The sequence below is a fragment of the Pleurodeles waltl genome, chromosome 9 (genome assembly GCF_031143425.1).
Source record: "Pleurodeles waltl isolate 20211129_DDA chromosome 9, aPleWal1.hap1.20221129, whole genome shotgun sequence".
Taxonomy (NCBI): Eukaryota; Metazoa; Chordata; class Amphibia; order Caudata; family Salamandridae; genus Pleurodeles; species Pleurodeles waltl.
The window spans coordinates 97080780-97102147 of NC_090448.1; positions in this window are offsets into that span (position 1 = coordinate 97080780).

The window sequence follows — 21368 nt, forward strand, 5'->3', positions numbered from 1 at the left end:
TGTCATTACTACAAGACGTGTTATTTCAAGGTGATATCAAAAAGCACATAGTCCAAAACATATTAATTAAATAGGAGGCCTTATCTGAGGAATAATATGCATTCAAACCTCCCATAGGATGAAAGTAGCCCTTAATATTACAGTGCAGTGGAAAACAAAATTAGAACTGTGGAAAATAGTGAGATGACAGATTCACAGATCAGTGTAAATGGTGCTGCCAAGGCAGCCTATGGAGAGCAAGGATTTAACAGTGCTTAATGGTAGGGAATATATGATCAGGCAGCACGCTGCGAAGGACAAAGTAGGCTTTTGGCCTAGCAGAACATACACCCTAGTATTGGCGTTTACAAATGCCTCTGGTGGGTTGGTTAGCTCCCGAAATAAAATAAATGAAGTAATGTGGACAACTATAAAAAGGTGTATCGTACACCTGACAAGTTGCAAGCACTGATGTTTCATTAGATGGCGACTAAGAACAGACCATTGCCTTTGGAGGAAATCACTGTGTTGATTTGGGAGCTGGAATAAGAAATGTCCCTGGGCTGTTTTGACTTTCCATCAGAGTTTTACAACATGTGTAACTCACTACTGGCCCTTAGGCTCTTAATGGTGTATCAGTCAACCAGAGAATGAAGGATGCTACCGCCAATATGCAGAGAAGTTTTACATGTTATATTGCCCTAACCAGGTCAGGACCTGCTCGAGGTGTTCTCGTATCTCTAGCTGAATCTGGATTGTAGGGTTCTGAATAAAGTACTATGGGCTAGAATATCACCTCTGCTGCCCAAACTTGTGCATTCAGATAAGCAGTGGTGGCTGCTACGGAACGGGGTTGGAGAGGCAGGGGGGGGAGATAAAAAAAACACTTACTTGTTCCAGGAGACAGATTCCATCTCTCCTCCATCCACTTCCTGACTCCGGGCAGCACACGAGTTCCCAGACTCCCCTAAGACAATCACAACGCTGCTGTCACCAGCATCAAAGGAGCGTCCTGATTGGTCTGAGCAGCCTGATTCGGCACTCAGACAGGGAGAGGAAGCTCCCGCACATTCTCCACCGAGCTGTGCAGTACACCTGGGTGGAGAAATGCTAAGTACCCATGTCTGTTCCCATGTCTGTTCAGCCAGCACAACACGGCCGGCCAAACCACCATGCACACTTATGGTGCACATACCCAGTGGCGTAGCGTGGGGGGTGCAGGGGGGGCCGGCCGCACCGGGCGCAACATCTGGGGGGGGGGGCGCTCGCGAGTGCTAAAATCCACGGGTTAGGGGGCGCAAATTACTTGCCTTGCCCCGGGTGCTGACAACCCACGCTACGCCACTGCACATACCCACTCCTCCCTGTGACTCAGCCCATCCCCACCCCACCCTAATCTGGCCCCGGAGACTGAAAAATAAAATGATAATAACACTGTGTCATTATCATTTTATTTTTCCTTTTTTCGCACTGCTCAGAGGAGGAGCCCCCGCTGCAGATCGGTTGGGCTTTATTCCCCAGTGAAATATTCCATTTAAAATGGGGAGATTTCTCTATGTCATAAAAGAGTACACCTGGGACAGTAAGCTACTGACAGTGGCTTTGATCGACGTGGAGAAGACGTTTGACACCTCCAACTGGCAATATCTCTTTTTAGGCCTCTATACGATGAGCCTTCTCCTGAAATAATGGCTTATACAAAAACTGCTGGATTCAAACCCAACTACGATGGTGAAAACTTGGTGGGTCATATCGGAGTCTTTTCCTATACGACCAAGCACACACCTGGGTTGCTCTCCAACCCTGCTCCTCTGTGCTCTGGCAATGGAGCTTCTGGCAAAAATGCTTCACCTGATGGGCACTCATAGGAGAATAAAGCTGGGCTACTTTACATGTAATGTTTACATGTAAAGCTTACACGCAGATGATGTACTTCGGTGACAGGATTACAGCCTACACTGATGCTCTTTAAACACTTAAGTGAGATATCAGGGTGTGGGAAACCACGCCTTTCAAATATTAGGCATTCAGGTGTACCATAATGACAAGGCACTCATTGATGAGAACCTAACTACAGCACATTTGAAGACCCAGGAAATTACGTCTTTCTGGAAGACGTTACCCTTATCTGCCATGGGCAGGATGGTCATTAACAAAATGGTGGAACTACCCCAATTTTCTGTTTCTCTAGCACTACTACAGATGGTTTGTCTAAGGATCTATTCATAGAATTAGGTGCCCGCAGGATTTAGCAATACTGGCAACAAAAAAGGACAATACTGTCTGGGTAAGGGTGGGGACATTTACCCTGGGATACTTGTATGATGGAGACTTTGTACTGACATTCAGTACCTTGCAGGTAGCCACATCAATCTAACAGGTAATTTTATACATATAACAAATGTTGCTCTCAGTTGGAGCTGGACTATTAAACCAAAAAGATCCTGTGAAGCGAGAATATCTAAGACACATGCTATATTGGAAACAATGCTCAGGCTAAGCACAGGTGAACAGCAGTGTCCTTGCCTACTCAAACCTGACAACTTTGATGGGGGTAAGCCTAAAGCCAAGCCAATGAGAGATGGATGGACTAAAGATATGGAAGGTGACTTGATGGATGCAGAATGACAAAGTGTATGTTGGAAAGCTAGATTACATTGACACGATATGACATATTGCACCACACTTATTTGACAACCTATATGCTCCATAAGATGCTTCCTATAGTGTCTTATTCTAGATGTGGCACTAAGGATGCTGAGTCCATGCACATCTTCTGGAAACTTATGAAGACATAACAGGCACTAACACCCCAAACCCTTGTCTGTTGGGAACGAAAAAAGAAATCCAGATTCAAAATCTGGCTTTGCTCTTAGCTAAAAGAGGAAGTCCGATGACACAATGGAGGGAGAACTTCTCAAACGGGGAGCGCGGAAATCATAGATGTGATGATGTACAAAATAAGAAGTAGGACACCCAACCAAAAACGATAAAGCACCATAAAAAGATCAGGGATGTAGGAACACTAACAATACACCAAACATAACAATGATGATACTGTACACGCCCAACATCCAACATGATATCTTGCAACCAAACCAAGTATAACAGCTGCCAGAAGCAGAAGATAGGGGAATTGCACACATGCGGCAGGACAGGGGGTATGGCGACTGCACTTCGTAGCATTTGTCCTTGGGCACACACAATTTGTGAAGCCCCTCATCAATCCAGTCATGCCTTTGCCCTTGTATCCACTGGCGAAGAGACCATAGTATAAGATAATTACAGGAAACTGACATAGTATTCAAATTTCTCATGTTTTGCCATGTGTTATGCAAAGACATATTCGATACCCGTGCTCTACATTTCCATTAACTGATTGGTCATGCTGTGTGTATACAGAAAATCAATACAAAACATTTTTTTTTTTAAAGATATATTTAGAAACACGATAAATTGGATTGCCTGAGGAAGTTTTGATAATGGAGAGGGTTCTGGGAGGGAATCAAGTGGAAGCATCTCTGCAATACTGTTGTATTGAACTTGATCAGTTTGAAAGTGTTCCATTGCTGCATGGGTGCAGTATTGTAGTTTTACCTGAAATGTAGAGGAATGTCTTTGAACTTGAGGCGATTAGCACTTCTTGCATTGGGGTGGTGGGTCGTTCTGTGTCTGCTGAACTAAGTGGATCAAAGAGAAGGGAGAATCAAAAGGAAGGGAGGGGGTTGCAATAGCTGGTGCAGTGTATAGGGCACTGTTATATATGTTCATGGGTTGCCAGAAGAGTGGTGATGGTGGATCTGTTATTACTTCATCAGAGTCACATGGCAGTGTATGAATGTCATGTTGCTGTTCATGGGAGGTATAAAGAGCTGGACGTGCAGGAGTCCAGTGTGCCGTGATCCCTAAACGGACTCACATCACCCCCCACTTCAGAAAACTCCACTGGGTCTCCATCCAGAAGAGATGCCAGTTCGAGATCCTCATGCATTCCTACAAAGCCCTACAGGAGCAAGGACCGGCGTACATCAACTATTGATGCAACTTTCATCTGCCCGCAAGACACCTGCGCTCCTCCTCACTTGCCCTGCTCACCCCCCCCCCACGTCTGTGGTACCCGCCCCGGAGGCTGCTTCTTCTCCTACAGCACCGATAGTGACCTAGAATGACCTGCCGCTCCACCTTCGAACAGCAACCTCCCTGGCGGACTTCAGAAAGAAACTCAAGACCTGGCATTTCGATGTAGACTCTGACCCACAGCACCTAGATACCCCTAGGTGTGATAGTGCTGCACTGTACAAATGTTTGACTGATTGACTGATCCAAAGGAGTGGTGATATGAATGAAAAAATCAACCCCATTTAAAATTAATAAGAAAGATATGGATGTAACTCCAGAGAGGTCATAAAGCCCGGTAACGGAGGGGACAGAAGGTTATGGTCAGCTCAATATAGGTATGTAACAAACTTCAGGGGTTGTTCTATGACACATACACTATACCTGACTCTATACATACCCTGAGGAGTTACTTTGTTACTATCATATATAGAGAAAAGGGATACACCCAGAAATTGGGAGAAAATTGAGACAATTTCCTGAGTAATGCTCAAATAGCAAAAAAACAAAGAAAGTCCAGGATTTGCAAAGTGAACTGATGCATCAAGAAGGATACTTGATTGAAAGTCCTACTCCTGATAAACAGTGAGGTGGAAGATGAGTGCTGTGATTTTGTAACTATTGCATTGAAGATGCACTACATTGGGATACAAAGAAAACTATATGATGGAACCAAGGGGGGAAGCAAATTGCTTAGCTCAACAGGAGGGCTACGCAATGTAGGTGGGTAGGACCCAGCAGAGGCAGTTGTAGAAGGAGATGCTGGATCTGGGAAAGTCGATTTTCAGCCTTTATTTAAAAGTGAGCCATAGAGTGTAGTTACGGATGCTGATATAATGAAGGAGAAGGGTAGTGATGAACTAAACCAGATGCAGATGGAGAAAACTCCTGGAAAGAACGGGATTTAAAGAATGGGCAGGTGGTACAGCACTTGTGAATTATGCTATGAATAACTACGATAACACTTATAAATACAGAGATACTACAGCTAGTGCTTAACTTGAGCTGGTGGGGGCCACTGGCACTCAATTTTAGGAATCAGCACTTATTTTTCCTCATCAAACATTTACTAAGAGCAACAGTGAGTGAAAATACGCAAAACGGAAAGACAGAAAACAAAAGCCACAAAGGAGGAACCTGGAAGAGTGAGATAAAGGGGTATGGAGTGTCTGGTAGTGCATTAAAGAGGCATGAGGTGGATTTAAGACAATGAAGCTTAGGTATTCAGTGCTGGGCACTGTTTAATTTGTAAAAAAAAAAATAAGTGTTGGGGCCCTTGTCAGGAGGCCACTGCAGCTTGTGTGAGCGCTGAAATTAATGTTAATGATTTTTACATGTATTCCTATATTTGACAACATATAGGATGTAATTGGAATAGAAAATAACGTGTGACTCATAATGTACCTACTTGATTGGCACCATCGTGCATGGGGATGTTAACTAATAATGTATTAATATGAATTATGAGTTTAAATGCTTGAAAATGCATTACTCTGTCAAACTGGCAGCTAAATATTATGAAGTTTTAACAAGGCCATGGTCAAATTGGGTATCTGCCAAAAGCACTATAAGTTGTTACGTTAGGAGAACGATCTCATGTCCGCTGTATAACAAGTTCTTTGTCTGAATCTCAAACTTGTTTAGGGTTTGTATTAATAAAATGTATTTCTTTTGAGGAAATGTTGAATAACCCTAGAATGTTTCTACATCACTGTAACTGTTGATTTGTAGCATATTTGGGAATGGAAAAGAACAATGAACTCTCTGATGATGAATGAAAGGATCCACAAGTTGATTCCTATTGTATCGACTGGATGTACGCAAATGGAGAAGAACGACTCATTTATGTACGGGTGTCTGCCTAACATATTTTTCTGATATGTAGTAAATCTGTAATTGGACAATCTTCATGGCAAGACACCACTGACCAATGACAATGTGAGATAGATTTAATTTAACAGATCTACATTTGGAGTTCGGGGTCAGTCAGCTGAGCCACTATTCCGATGTTACTCTATGACAACGACCAACCTTGACTCTCTGTCACTTTGACTCTTGGCAGCCTGTCTACTGCCACTCTGGTACTTCATTATTTTGAGTTTTTTCCTTTGCTCCATGAAATGATGCTGGTGCTTACTTTAGCACTCAATGCTTAGAACCTGTGATGTTTTGTTGCCTACCTTAGATAATTAACTTGATGGTTCAGAGAACTTAGAGTCCAAATTCTGAACCGCTCCCTTTCCCAAATCTTCTATTCTAATGCTGGTGTCCTCCTGAAGAAGTTTAAGCTTTTTTGCTGATCCTTAAGGATAGGTAACATGAATAAGCTGTGAATTGTTGTTTGTCTTTTGTTTTTCAGGTACCAACTGCTGTTTTTGATAGCGCCATTGCTAGATGTCTTCTAAATTTGTGTTACTAAAACTTTTGCATGAAGCCCAACATGTCAATGCTATTCTGTAGTTAGTGAGGTGTTACCTTTCTCGTCTATGACTTGATGCTACTTCTGTTGCTGAACAAATGTATGCCATTTCTCCTGCTCAGATATTGTTGTTATTACTTTGCGTGACCTCTATTGAAATTATTCTGATTATAGCTCTGTTTAAATTGGGATTCTTTAGGAGATTTCGCCAGCCTGTGTTATTCCTTTACATGTACTGTTTGGTTTTAAGACTAACTTTCATGACCTTAGCGTTGTTAATATAGGGAAATAAAGAGTTTAATTGATGATTAAAGGTGTGGTAATTTGTGGCCAAATGGGTCATGGTGTGTTCTTTACTGACTCTCTAATGATTTGTATTGTTTAATATTGATGACTTTTATGTGCTACTTAGGGTATGATAATTTTACACGAGTCAAAAGGTTCAACGGCCTTGAGGACGCGTCTGCTTATAAGTTACTATAACTAAACAGATAAGTTTGGCCGCTCTGACACTTGCACCACCCATTGCCTCTGCCAGCGCTGCTGATACCCTTACCAACCGAACTACTAACCATGACACTTCTAACAGTGTGACAATTCAGAGCATTACAGGTTACCCAACGTATAAGAATGGCCTAGTCAATTGCATTGTATATAGAATTACTAGACAACTGTTGTGCTCATTCCAAAATTAGACATACAGTGCCACTATGTAGCAGACTGTCATAAATGCCAACAAGTAACAGCCAGTGCCGAGCACTGGAAACCACAAGTTTAAACTAACCACTGGCGCTGGGACATTTTATGTCACCTGCTGCGGCTTCTGAGGAGAGCTTTTTGGACTTGCACTCATTCTTTTAGAAATCAAGCACTAAATGTAGCATTAAACTGGAGAACACAAATTACTCTGGATTTTAAAACATGATGCAAAGGCATGCACTGATGCATGTTGGTGGAACAAGTGATAGCTGAAAGTATGTTCGGTCCCAACAATTTAGAAAAGATATGTTGTCATAGAGATAGTTTTATGGGCTGGATTTAGAAACAAGCGATCAACATTTTTGATATAGCGCACATTTACCAAGAAGCACTGCATGAGGGATGTTTATGGGTCCTCAATTCATGAGTAGTCATGACACAAACCTCAGAAGAACGGCTGGACGTGGTGGGGCTCGAAACAAGTGACGAAGATGTCTAAAGTAAATCTCGGGAGTGGATGCATTAGCCCACTGAGCTACAGGACCCAGAACAAGGAGCATCAAATACTGGCTCCTTGAATGCTGCACAAGTGTAGAATAAACTGCCGTAAATGAATACTTCGTTTTCGTTCAAGCATAGACCACAGCTGTAAAATGATTTTCAAAAGCTTTATGCTATTAAAAAGTTCTAAAACCACAACACGAAATACTTAGATTCAGTATATCTTGGCACCTGGAAACGTCCATGCCCCAAAACACATTTTTATTATCCATAAGATATTATAGGAAACTTTTCTTCTTTTGAGAGAGAGGAAACTCGCCATTACTTCTTAGCCTGTGTAGAGTGTCTGTACTGAGGGAAAATGCTGGCAGTATTAACCCGATGCCGATGCGCATTCTGGGGCCAATATGCCGATCAAGTATCTGAAACAAGAGGAGAGATTGGCCCGCAAAGGCTGCGTTGCGGGCTGACGGTAAAAGGTGTGAATCACCTGCACCCCTGGGCCTTTAAATGGGAAGCGTGAATTGTTTCCATCGGCCGCCGGTGAGACCCATGCCAAGAGATAATAAACATATTATTTAAATGTGGGGGATGATTAGCGCATCCTCCTTAATGATCTGCAATTAGTCGGGCTCCATTGGCTGAAAATAATTTCAAACTAATGGTCCTTATGAGACTGAACATACCCAGGTAATAAAAAAAAACAATTACGAATATTCATGATACTGCACCGTGGAGATAAATCACAGCTGTATTCGTGAAAGAAGAGAACCGACAAGGAGAAGAATTGCCCTGAGGCGCACGGCTTGTACCATTCCTGCCCCTTCCAGTGTTTAATTTGAGCCGGTGTTTGCAGCTGGGGCCCGCCAGCACTCATTTTTGGAAACTTGGACTTTTTTTCATCACCAGACTTTGGTCTAGAACAAGAGAGAGACAGCCAGAAAAGGAGGAAGAAGAGGGAAGTGATCAATGGCAAAACAGTGTCAAAGAGAGATGTGATGAAAAAGATTCTGAAAGAGTGCACTAAAGGGGCAGGGTGTGTCTGCTTGTAGATGAAGCTTGACAGTGGAGGCTTACGCCCAGGAGCACTGCGGCATCCCATTTAGGGCAGTAGTCTTCAAACTTTGTTACATCCCCCCCACCCCGAGCAAAATGTTTTGGAGCCAGGCCCCCTCAAACCTTGAAAGCGGTAGATCGAGACAAGGGTAGGTTGTGTACTAAACACGTGGATTTTAGTTTGTGTTGAGATGACGAACCGTCAATCTCTGTACCAAGCTCTGTACTCTAGTTATGATGAAGTGAGGAGCTGTCACCCAGTGGACACCACAGAGCGTTCTATGGCAGCGCTGAGACGACCATCACCCAGCCATTGAATTTAGGATAGCAGAAGTCCCATCCATCCAAGGGAAAGAAACTGAGTTCTTCATTGATGTTAGTGTATGATGGATTTATAGGCTCCACCCAGACTCGCTGCAAACCACCTTACAGGGGCTGTAGACAGTAAAAATAACCTTTACAGGGGATGAAGGACTCATTCCATGGACAAGATGGTCTGTAGAACAACAGGAGCGCTTGAATACAGGCATCCACAGCAGAGTTGATTGAAAAGATGGGTGTGAGGCTGGGGCATAAGGGGCAAGGGGGGAAACAGGATGTGAAAGTACTACTGCTTTTGTAGGTCGAGCCTAGACAGCACTTTCACTGTTGCTTAGTGACCTGTTGTATCTGTTTTGTGGAATTCAACCCCACCCATTTTTTGCCATTGCTTTTTATTTGTCTATGTCAGTGTCCTTTAAAATCCTTGCTTGCTAGTGAAGTCCTGCCTCTTTGTCCCTCCTTTTTCACTTCAGTTCCTCCCACGGAGCAGGGACTAAGTACTGTATCATTCTACTATGAGTCTTAATCTGTTCTTTGGGGGAACTATATATTTTTTTTGGTTTCCTGCTTTGCTACTGTTTGCCTGTGTAAAGCTTCCATGCCAAAGCTTCTTACATTTTAATATAGCATTCCTCCCTCCTACCTCCTCTTAATGCACAGTTATGTTAGTGCTGCCTCTTGTTCTGTTACTTGTATTTTTTATTTTTAGCCTTTTTTTGCAATTTTCCATGTTGATCGTCAGTTGGGCTTCTTTTGGTAAGATATTCATTTGGTTTTGGGCTTTCATTTATGGGGGATTGGGTGTTTTTTAGCCTTTGATTGGCATTTAGGCATTTGCAATTTTGTTTCCATCCGTATTTTATTTCAACTGCCATTGTTTTAGTTTTTTGTAGTGGATGTGGGAGAGCCAATGTCGGGACTCAAACCCTGTTCCCCATTTCCTAAGTCAGCAGCTCTGTATGTTACACCACATCTTCTCTAATGAGGACTCAAGGACAGTGCATTTGTTATTGTGCTGTGTTCCTCATGCACGTCTCCCCTCCCTGTGTTGCTCTATATTACCTGTTCCTTCCACCGCCATGCCTATAAAAAAGCTGATGCATGCTGACCAACGACCTTGCAACTCAGAACCTAACCTCAGCTCGGCATGCAACTATTTCTGTCTGGCTGAGACGCTGCTCTCTGAGACGGGGTGGGGCTAAGAGAAAGCTCTCTGTGATGAGCCTATTCTGCATAAAAAGTGAGGAGCCCTGAAGAAAGCCAATGAGCAGCTGCTGCACGAACTTCCGTGGGATAATGGTCTCAAGCCTGCTTCTTTAGTTGCTTTCCCTCCTCTCCATCCTGTTGCTATTGTTTGCCCTCTCTCTTCGCCCTGCCTTAGTTGTTTCTTGGTCGCTGCCTTGTTTTCCCCCTCCCTCTCCCATTGTAGTTGCTTGAGACAGAAAAGAAAGCACTTTGTAACTATGGGCCAGATGTAGCAAAGGGTTTTTCCCATTCTGTGTCAATGGGAAAATGTGTTTGTACATATGGCCCTATGTGTGAATCAATTGCAACTTCTGTGCAGAGTTTGTGCCTACTCAGCCCAAGCTCAGCTGGATCAGGGTCTCACGTATGAAAGGAGGGAGTTCACAGCATGGTAATACCTGCTCATTGTCACATGTACGGCCATCCAAATCCCCTGCCCCAGACCTGCATCTCTGCTGTGTGAGTGATACAGCGTGAAACCTTGGCTGCTGACTCATTGAGATACACAGTCCAGTCCTGTGTTTATTTGTAACAAGCAGCACAGTAGCTTAATTTATTATTGTTATTATGCCATTTTGTGGCTGGCTGCTCAAAGGAGTACACCAAATAGGTCAGACTGTACACCAAATCATTCTTATGTTCATTGTGAAAACGTGAAAAGCACTAATATTCAGGTAAGATTTCAAAATAAATCATACATTTCAAGTGTCTGCTCCAGTGCCTTTATCGTGACATCACCAAAGAAAAGAGCTATGATCACGGGCTGGTGAAGACACCACAGTATGGCTGCAACTATAAACACACTTCCTGACCACCTGAACAGCACAAGACACAGCACTTTAAATACACTTTGTGCACACAATGGACCTGTACACAAGTGTGGCCTGTGAAGTGACATCAGCAGGTCTTGTTTCAGTAGAATATGGGTATCGATGGAAAACATTACTTACCTGTAGCAATCTGTTTGCATCTTGTGCTGTAGATTTGCATATGGTGCAATCTTCTGTCTCTAGCGTTGTGCTGGACATGCTGCAAGTTGTTTTTCTTTGAAGAAGTATTTTCGTTTGTGAACCGAATCGTGATACTTCACTTTAAAGCCACAATGCATCAAGAAAAAGATCGCAACTCATATTGTGAGTTTCTCCCCTGTTAAACCTAGTAACACAATCCACTCAAATATGCTACACACCATGGCACATAATTCCTATCAGTATAATTCCACTCAACGCCACACACTTTCACGTCACACAATTCATCTCTACACATTTCCTTTCCACACCATATAGTTCAACAACAAACCACAAAATTCAACTCAACAACACAATTACACAACACACCACATACAACCGATCCATACCACAGAATTCCACGTCATGCCACAAAATTCAGCTGCACACCACATAATTAAACTCCACACCACCCTAGAACACAAAATACCATTCCACATAATTACACCTCATGACACACTAACCCACTCCACATGATTCCAGTACACTTAATACCACATAAATACTATCCACATAATTCCACTGCACACCATGCCACATAATTCAACTACACAAATCTACTCCACACCATTCAACCACACACAATGCCACAACTTCAATTCCAATCCAACCATACATACACTCCACTCCAAACCAAAACAAATAGGTAAAAGACATTGTCATTTACAACACCAATAGCTCTAACTCTCACAAATGCGAGACCTATTGCATTGTTAATGCCTGTTGCTTCTTTTCTCACGATGCCCTGCCCCAGCAACTTGTGTAGGAGGTATTTTGGGATAGGAATACCCCTGCCGAGTGTTGAGAAGATGTAGGAGACAACATTGTAGGGCCAGGGGTGGGGATTAGATGAAGTTGGGGCAAGGCCAGGGTGCGGAAGTGTCGGGTTAAGGTAGCATGATGCAATAAGATGAAGTAGAAACATGTGAATGGCAGCAAAGATTTTTAGGCCTGAATTTTGCTTTACTTGCCATTAGGTAAACCACTTTTTTGTCTGGCAGATATTGCCCTATTCTAAAATGCATTCCAGTCAGTGTTTTCCGAATATAGTTTTTCATAAATCAAATGAAACTATATTTTCATATGAGAGGAACTCTTGTAAGAAAATCCGAAAAAGCCCTCAACAAAAGTTTGTGAAATTGTTTAGGTTGAATGATGCATGATTTAGTCTAAAGATCTAAAAAAGCAAAACCGTTAAAATATATGAAAAAAAAACGTTTAGCACACCTTTAGGTGCCTTATTCTCTTGACTGTATGCCCTAGGTTTCCCTTGAAGTTTTCTCCTCGGCACTGGACTCAAGCAACAGTGGGCAGGGCGTGATTGTCTTTATTTTCTATTAGGCTTTTCTTGCCGTGAGGTGGTTCCGTGTGGGTCGGAGCCACGGGGGGCCGGATTTTGAAGGTCAGCCACCATTGCCTATGTCTCCACCTGCCAGGTGTAAGGCAGCATGCATAGAGGAAACAGAGCAAGAGAGATAGACATTAAAAAGAGAAAGAAAGGTAGCGGGGGCAAGTTTTAACATTTTGCCCGGGCTACTTTCGGATCCCAGTCTGATCATGCTGCCCAAGTTTCCGTTGTTCCTGCAATGGGCTTTAGGTGGAAAAGTAGCATTTGTAGTCTAAGGCAAACTGTCTTTAAAAATAAGCCAAAAAATATAAAACAAGAGGAATAGACTACAAAAGATTTTGAAGAAATCTGTGAGTGAGTTTCTTGTGGGACTCGTGCACTAGTGGGGGTGTGGAGCTGCCCCCAATTCAGAAGACTCCTCCCGCCTCCCTCAAGGGAGCAGGCACCACTGTTTGAAGACCACTGCTTCGGAGCTCTTGGGTTGCTGGACCCTGGTAAATGTATCATCCACAGTGGGACACTACTCAGTACCCATCCACGCGTCAATATACGACATCTAGGTGCACATAGAAGACACCCAACAGTTGGTGGCAAAGCGTGTTTGGACTCCCAAACACTGGGACTGGGTGCTCAATGAGGAGCTGTAAGCGTAAGGGCCGCCTAATCTATGGCCGACCGGGTCACCCGCTGGATGGCATGCTACAGAGCAGCACAGCAGCTCATCCCTGGTGACTTCCCCCAGCCAGTCAACGCTGCCTCTCTTGCCGGTGGGTGGATAAACCTAGCGTTTGGACATGGGAACTGGTCCGCTCCTATTGGAGTGGGCGCTCCCTTTTGATGGTGGGGGGAGAGGAGAGGAGTGAGTGCACCCCATCCAAACATGGATTAATTTACTGATACCCCTGGCCTGGATGATTAATAGCAGCATACTGGAAACACCAGATGAATTGGCAATAGAGAAAGAACTACAGCTCTGGCAGCCAATCTGAAAGAGGATTACAAGGGCTCCATCGCCGGTGCATGCAAGAGGTGCACCACGCATCAATGTTTAAGACAAGCATTCAATCAAAAGAGGGCAACAGGCCAGATATATGACTCATCCCCTCTGCACCAGATCAGCATCACCATAACCAGACAGGCTTAGGAGATACGGAATCCAAGCATGAGATTCAGGTACAAGATTTTCTGTTAAAAGATGCTGTTGCAGCCTTCTGGGATCTAGACACATTGAGCCCCTCCAAATATGCTGACACTTCCAAAAAACTCGAGAACTCTACACCCATCGTCAAGGGCCACAGTCTGTGCCTGTCTTCTGAGTACTGTGGTTTGTCCCTTTGCAAGGGGATCTTCCTTACACAGCCTACAGTGTGGGGATGAGGCATTGATGACTGGGCCTGTTTTCTTCTGGATGGCGATCTAGATGTTGCCTAAGGGATAATCCATCGGTGTTCCGACCGTCTAGCTATTCAATGAGTCCCATTCACAAACAGGTTAAACGGGATGACCTTGATGACCCCAATCAAGATTGCTTTCCGCAAACATCCAACAAGGGTCCCCCTCCATCTGTGGCGACTGTCTTAGCATCCCATTCATTCGTTTTTTCAATACCTGGTGCCCGCACATGTCCAAACCAAAGCCCACACCCCAACTCCTCTTTTCAAAGGCTGTCTCCAACACAAGGACAACCACAGCCTCCTCGGTGGGCACCATGGCATTGGATACCTTGCTTATAATGTCATCAGCTAAGGGCACTTTACTACACGAACTTTCAGAAATCAATACGTCAATGGGTTCAGTCAATGAAGCAGACTCAAAAACAGCAATTGATGTCCAATGTCTCAGATCACATATTGCCTCCTTTAATCAATGACTATACGCCATAAATACACGGCTGAAGGAAGTTGAAGCACGAATAGACAACTAGACAACATCTCAGAATGGTCCCCGGAGATCTGGGTACTGAAGCAAAAAGTGATTGACTTTCAGGACAGAAGTAGAAGGGACAATATTCGTATCACTGAAGTACCAGAAAAAACAGAGAGAGCACATATGCTTATGCTCCTCTGCAAATTCTTAGCGAAACTACTCAACTTGACATTTGTAACGCAATTGGAAATACAAAGGGTGCATAGGGTCAGAGGTCGTAACTCTTCTTCCTCACAGAGACTCGCCCTATCCTGGCTTGCCTCCTGAGACACCAACCAGTGCCAAATTTGCACCATTTTATTACGAAAATTCAGCGCAAGCCTAACACCATATTTATGTTTTGATGTTCGATTTGTCTTATGTCAAAAAATAAGAGTTTGAACCATTTTTGGATGCGTGCACCTACCTTGCATCATTGAGATGCAAGGTAGGCGTTCCTATCTAAAACATTGTGCTAACCCTATAGTCCCATATTTATCCCCCAGTGCTAAAATGACGCACGGGTGGGAGGAGGGGCCAAATAATGGTGCAAAGCTTGCTTTGCACCAATATTTAACATCTGGGTCAGACCAGGCGTTAGGGGATCTGTGAACCCATTTCCATGGTTAAACACCATGGAATGGGTCCACAGGTTCCCTCCCCAAGCCCCAGAACACCCTCACCCACACTAGAGGATGGGGGACCCCATCCCAAGTAAGTAGGGTAAGTATTGGTAAGTATTTAAAAAAAAAAATGCTATCGTGGGAACTAAATTGGGGCACCCTGCATGGCACGGGGTGCAATGGCCATGCCCAAGGGACACATGTCCTCTGTGCTGGCCATTAGGTTGATGGGCATGGCCCCTGTCTTTCCAAAGATAGGAGTCCTGTTTTTGGTGGTTGTGCACCAGGAAATGGCGATATTCTGGTTAGAGGATTTTTTTTGCCTCTAACGAGGCTAGCGTCACTTTCTGACGCACAACCTCCTCCTCCCCCACCTGGCTAGCATCTTCTTCTAAGACGCTAGCCCAAGTTTAGCACCGACTTGTGCCATTCAATAAATACGGCGCCAAGCTGGCGTTGTTAAATGACGCAAGCCAACGCCAAACTTTTTCGCAGTTTTGCGGCAAAAAGCATAAATGTGGGTCATGGTCTTTTCCTGTGCACAAATCACATAATTTTCATCTCAGCAGATCTCTCAGGAAACCAATTATATGAGGTAATGTTTCCTGGCACTACAGCCCTGCCTCCGGAAACATCGCTGGAAATGGTCTTATGAAACCAGTATTGATCCTGGTCACATCGGATGGTAGAACCCAAGAGTTGGAGAAATTCATCGGAAGAGTTGAAGCAATTCTTGGACACAGTGGACATTAGTTTTATTGATACAAAGGAGATCCCAGAGGAGCCAGCAGCATCCAACAGCGCGAAGGAGGATCAATCATCCGAGGACAATGATGAGCGCAGGAGGCTGGAGAAAGTCATGCAGGACTGTTCATTGGAAGAGAGGAATATACAGCCAAGGGACTTGGAGCACACAAGACAAATTGTGTTTTGATCTTAAGGTTAAAGTTGGCTGATGCAAATCAAGAATGGAGAAATAGTGACTCAACTGGTGAACATTGGCAGGTCTGTCCCTAGCTCCATTGAACATCAGATGCCACACGGATCTAGCAACATGGCACAGACGGCGACTGCCCCTGCTATAAGACTAAGCATTGATGGGTCACGCGCTTTACAAACTTCCAAAAATAGAAATAGAAATAGAAATAGAAATAGAAAACATGGCACAGACGGTGACTGCCCCGGCTATAAGACTAAGCATTGACCTGGTGAAGCCCGCTGATCTGTTGCTGAGACGCATGTCCGCTGCCACTGGGTTCTGATTATGTAATGTATTATTAGCTTACACTTGTGCATGCATAAGATAATTCTTCATGCTCTGTATGTTAATTTTTCGTAATTGTTGCTCACTATATTATTGATGTAACACATTGCCTAAAGGTTGTGCAAGCCCACTAGACATTCAGTTGTCCCACTGGGAACTTAGAGTCATATTTACAAGAAGTAGAGCAGCCGCTGCGCCAAAATTTGCATTATCGCAGTGCGTCACTTCTAAAACACAGGGATGCGCCATATTTACTAGAATATGGTGCATCCCTGTGTTTCCTGCTGCACTGGTGCTAAATTAGCTGCCAAGCGCCAATGCAGCCACCCTTGCAAAAACAATTTTTTTTACATTTTTTTAAGTTACACCTCCAAAAATGGGCACCCACCATCTTGACCTGGTAAATTAAAAACAATGACAGCTAGAACCATGACGCACAAGTATGCCTGAGTGGTAAAACATGTACATGCATTCACCATTGCACCGAGGCTCTTTTGGTTCCAAATGCTGAAAAACAACAGCAACAACCTTTTTTCTTTTTGCCAAAGCTTGTTTAACATTGTGCTTTATACCGCACACTTGCTGTGTCTATTCCCATTAAAGAATTACTCAATTTTTTTGGGCGTGGCTTCGGGCGTCAAGATGGCGGTCGCACTCTGAGACGCAGCCGCCTTGAATCGGGCCGCTACAAGCGGCGCGGGGGGCGCCTGAGCCGGGCTCCGGCATTCGGGCCCCCCGGCGGACTGAGAGACAGTGCGGCCAGCGAGGAAGATCCTCCCGGTGACCCGTGCCCCGCAAGTCAGGTACGCGGTGGGCTGGGAGGGAATCGCATCGACTCGGAGAAATCTGTGTCACAGACAAAAGCCGGCGGCTGGTTCCGGGCGCCTGGGGTGAAACGGGCGGCGGCCCCCCCAGAAAACTATCGGGCCCCCGGGCCCAGCACTGGAGAGGAGTGGCTCTCCCCCGGGAGAGAGGGGAGAGGAGACAAGAGACTCAGAGCAGGAGCATTCAAGGTCTTAGGTGCAACGGCGGGCGAGGCGGCTGGACAATCCCGGACCCCACCCGCAAAACAACACACAAAACTTTAATAAAACCGGGCCCCCAAGAATGTCAATCCTGAATGCGGGGGAGAGACTCGTCTGAACCTCGACCATATGGCTATTCACGCCAGCCAACCCGGCCACAGAGACAGGTCGACGAAGTACTGAAGCAGCCATAGGGGGAGAAATATTCTGCCTCCTCCTAGAGACGCAAAACAAGACCTGGTACGAGAATAACCAGCCACTTAAAGTCACGGCCCAACGGAGCGGAGTGGACTAGCGGCTGCCGGATGCCAGGGGGAATACTGGGACAATGACCATTCGTGCGACCTTGGTTAGATCCCACCGGTGAACCCCCTCCGGGGCTCCCCCCTAGGAGTGTGCTTAGGGCACGAAACTTAGACGAGGTGGCTGTAAAAGCCGAATAGACCACCTCCAACCCCCTGAGACAAAATGGGGAAGGACAGAACGAACAAACAACCCCCACCCTCCCAGCAAAAAATCGACCAGTTCACAACGCCAACAGGCCCCAGGGGAGAAGGGGAGACAACCACTGGAGGCCCAGCACTAGATGGAGTGAGTGCCATCCTCCAGGCAATTCAATCATTGCAATCAGCAGTAGAGACCAAAATCGGGGAAGTGCGTGAGGATATGGGCCTCATCAGGCAAGACCTCAGAAACGCGGTGAACCGAATCACTGAAGTAGAAGGCCGAGTCTCCCAAACTGAGGACGAACTAGCAGATCTTCGAACCAAAGTGGCCCAGTTGCAGACACGAACATCCGAGCTACACCGCCGTGCGGAGGATGCAGAAAATCGATCACGACGTAACAACCTGCGTTTTGTTGGATTTCCTGAGGGAGCAGAAGAAGATAAAGCCTCGGACTTCTTGGAGCAATGGATCAAGACTTGGATGTCAGACCAAACTCTTTCACCCTGGTTTGCAGTGGAACGCGCCCACAGGGCCCTTGCTCCGCGCCCCCCACCGGGTGGCCCCAGGCGCCCGATGATTGCACGCATCCTCAATTTCAGAGATCGCAACAATATTTTCTAAGAAGCGAGACGTTCGGAGGATCTTCAATGGGAAAACCATAGAATCCTCATATTCCCAGACTACACCCGGGAGGTCCAGACCCGTCGCCGCTCGTATGAACAGGTGAAACAAAAACTTAGAGCCATGCAACTTTCGTACATGCTCCTCTTCCCTGCGCGTCTCAAAGTGATCATGGTGGGCAAGGCGCATTTCTTCGAATCCCCGGAGGAGGCATGGGACTGGTTAACCGAGGATGGCTTGGGGACTCGCAAAAGACTTATGACACGAGGGGAGGCGCCATCCCGCGATGACCCCCCACCTGTTGGGGGGCCCCGGAGAAGCCGTAAACGCACCAGATCTCGGAAGGGAAGACAAAATGACCTGGACACTCCCATAGAGGGGGGAACAGCTGGAGAACCTGGATCCCGGGGGAGAGGGACGCCTGGCGAGCCACCAGGGATGCAGAAACAGACACGAACTGGAGACGACGGCCGCTTGAGTCAATCCCCGGTGCTTGGTTGACATGTCACACGGAGCTCCGATTGGGGTGCGAGGGAGGGACCGGAGGATCTGGGTCGCCCTGGGAGCCTCCCCCCTGGGGGGCTCCACCGGTGACCCGGCTCATCCTTGGGACTTGCCAAACATGGCCTGACTTCTTGCGAATAACTGTAAATGATCCGACTAAATGGAGGGGTCCACCACTCCACTCCTATGACAGCCTCACTGGCTGTTTTGTTCTGGTTGGGGACTAGGGTGACAGATGCTTCCTGGGTGGGAGTATGGGGTGGGGGGTGGTTGGGGGAGAAGAAGTTTGAGTTGGGGTTAGATAGCTACAGTTCGATAATTGTTTCTTACAACTTTAGTAGTGCACTGTTACGGTTTAAATGGTCATTCCTGTACCCGCTGGCAAACACCCGACAATGTAAGACTCTCACGCGATCCACGCCTGGTCCTCACTGACACAAATCATCTCCTGGAATGTGAACGGCCTATTAGATAAAATCAAGAGATCCACAGTAATTAACACTCTCCGTAGATACTCCCCCTCAGTGGTCCTACTGCAGGAAACCCACCTCCTGGGAACTAAATGCCCTATGCTCGCGCGAGGAGGATTCGATAGGGTTTACCACGCTGGCTTCTCCAGAGGCCCCAGAGGAGTGGCCATCCTGCTCCACCACTTGCTACCTATGGTGATCACATCCACATTGTCTGACCCGCAAGGCAGATTTGTAGTTGTCTCAGGGTTACTCCGCGGCTCACCGATGAACCTCGTTTGCGTGTACGCCCCCCCTGCGGGACTCGACACCTTTTTACACACACTCCGCCAGGTAGTAGCGGGACTCCCCCAGGGAACCACGTTAATAGGAGGAGATTTCAATGCGGTTCTGGACCCCAGACTAGATGTATCCGGGGATGTTACTGCGGGCGGGTCCTCCCGAGCCGCGAGCCGCGAGCCTTAATGGCTGGGCTGAAAGCCTTGGCCTGTGTGAGGTGTGGAGAACTTGGCACCCCAAGGAACGCCAATATACACATACATCAGCCGCTCACCGGGCACACTCCAGAATTCATTTAATATTCATGCCGGCCCTGGATTTCACAGGCGTCACGGGGGCAGAGATACTGCCTCGAGGGGTGTCGGACCACGCACCCGTGCGAATCCGACTGGGCGGAGTGGACCCCACTAGGCGCCCGGTGTGGCGTCTGAACGCTTGGTTCTTGCAAGATAACGACTATACCCTGGAAATTAGGGAACACCTCACACAATATTTTGAGCTGAATGTAGGAACGGTTCAGTCCGCGGGCACATTATGGGCTGCCTGCAAGGCCACCCTAAGAGGGCATGCTAAATGCCTTCTGCGGGCGCGCGAGCGCGCTCGCGACTCGCGAGTGACCGAGCTGGAGGCCAAAGCACTAAAGCTGGAGCGCCAACAAACGACCTCATCTGAGGCCTCTACAATGAGACAGCTTACCAGGGTCCGAGACGAAATCAAACACTTAGTACTAGATTCAGCGAAACACATGTGGAGGGCATCATCCGCACAAATCTATTGTTGGGGAGACAAAAATGGGAAACTCCTCCATTTGTTGGCCACTCGCCCCCTAATCAACAGAACCATTCCTGCAATTAGGGACGACTCAGGTACCCTCTCTAAAACACCCTTCGAGATTGCTCAGAGCTTTGCTTCTTACTATACGCGCTTGTACGCAGAGCACCCTCGGCCCACTATGGAAAAAGAATCCCCCCTCCTAAACGACATAACCCTAGCCAGAGTTTCCCAGGTGACCAGGGCAAGGATGGATGAGGCAATTAGCATTGCAGAAGTAACCAACGCAATTGCCAGCCTGGCATCGGGCAAGACCCCAGGGCCAGATGGGTTCCCGGCGGAGATATACAAGAAATGTAGTGACATTTTAGCTCCATAGTTACTTAAGATGTACGAGGAAGCTGAGCAGAAGGGTAATTTCCCTCCTGGGATCGACCTAGCTACAATTGTAATGATCCCTAAAACCCAACCTCCATCGCAAAACTGCTCGGCATACAGGCCCATTTCACTCCTCAACACCGAGATCAAGATGCTAGCCTCAATCCTCGCCTCTAGACTAAAAGATACAATGCCCACCTTGGTACACCCTGATCAATGTGGCTTCATGCCTGCTCGCAGCACTAGGCACTGCATTAGGCGATTACACCTGGCCCTGGCACACCGCACGACCCTGTCACACACCCCACTGGCGTTGCTCTTACTTGACTTCGAGAAAGCTTTCGACACAGTGGATTGGTCCTACCTTGAACACGTATTAAAAAAAAACGG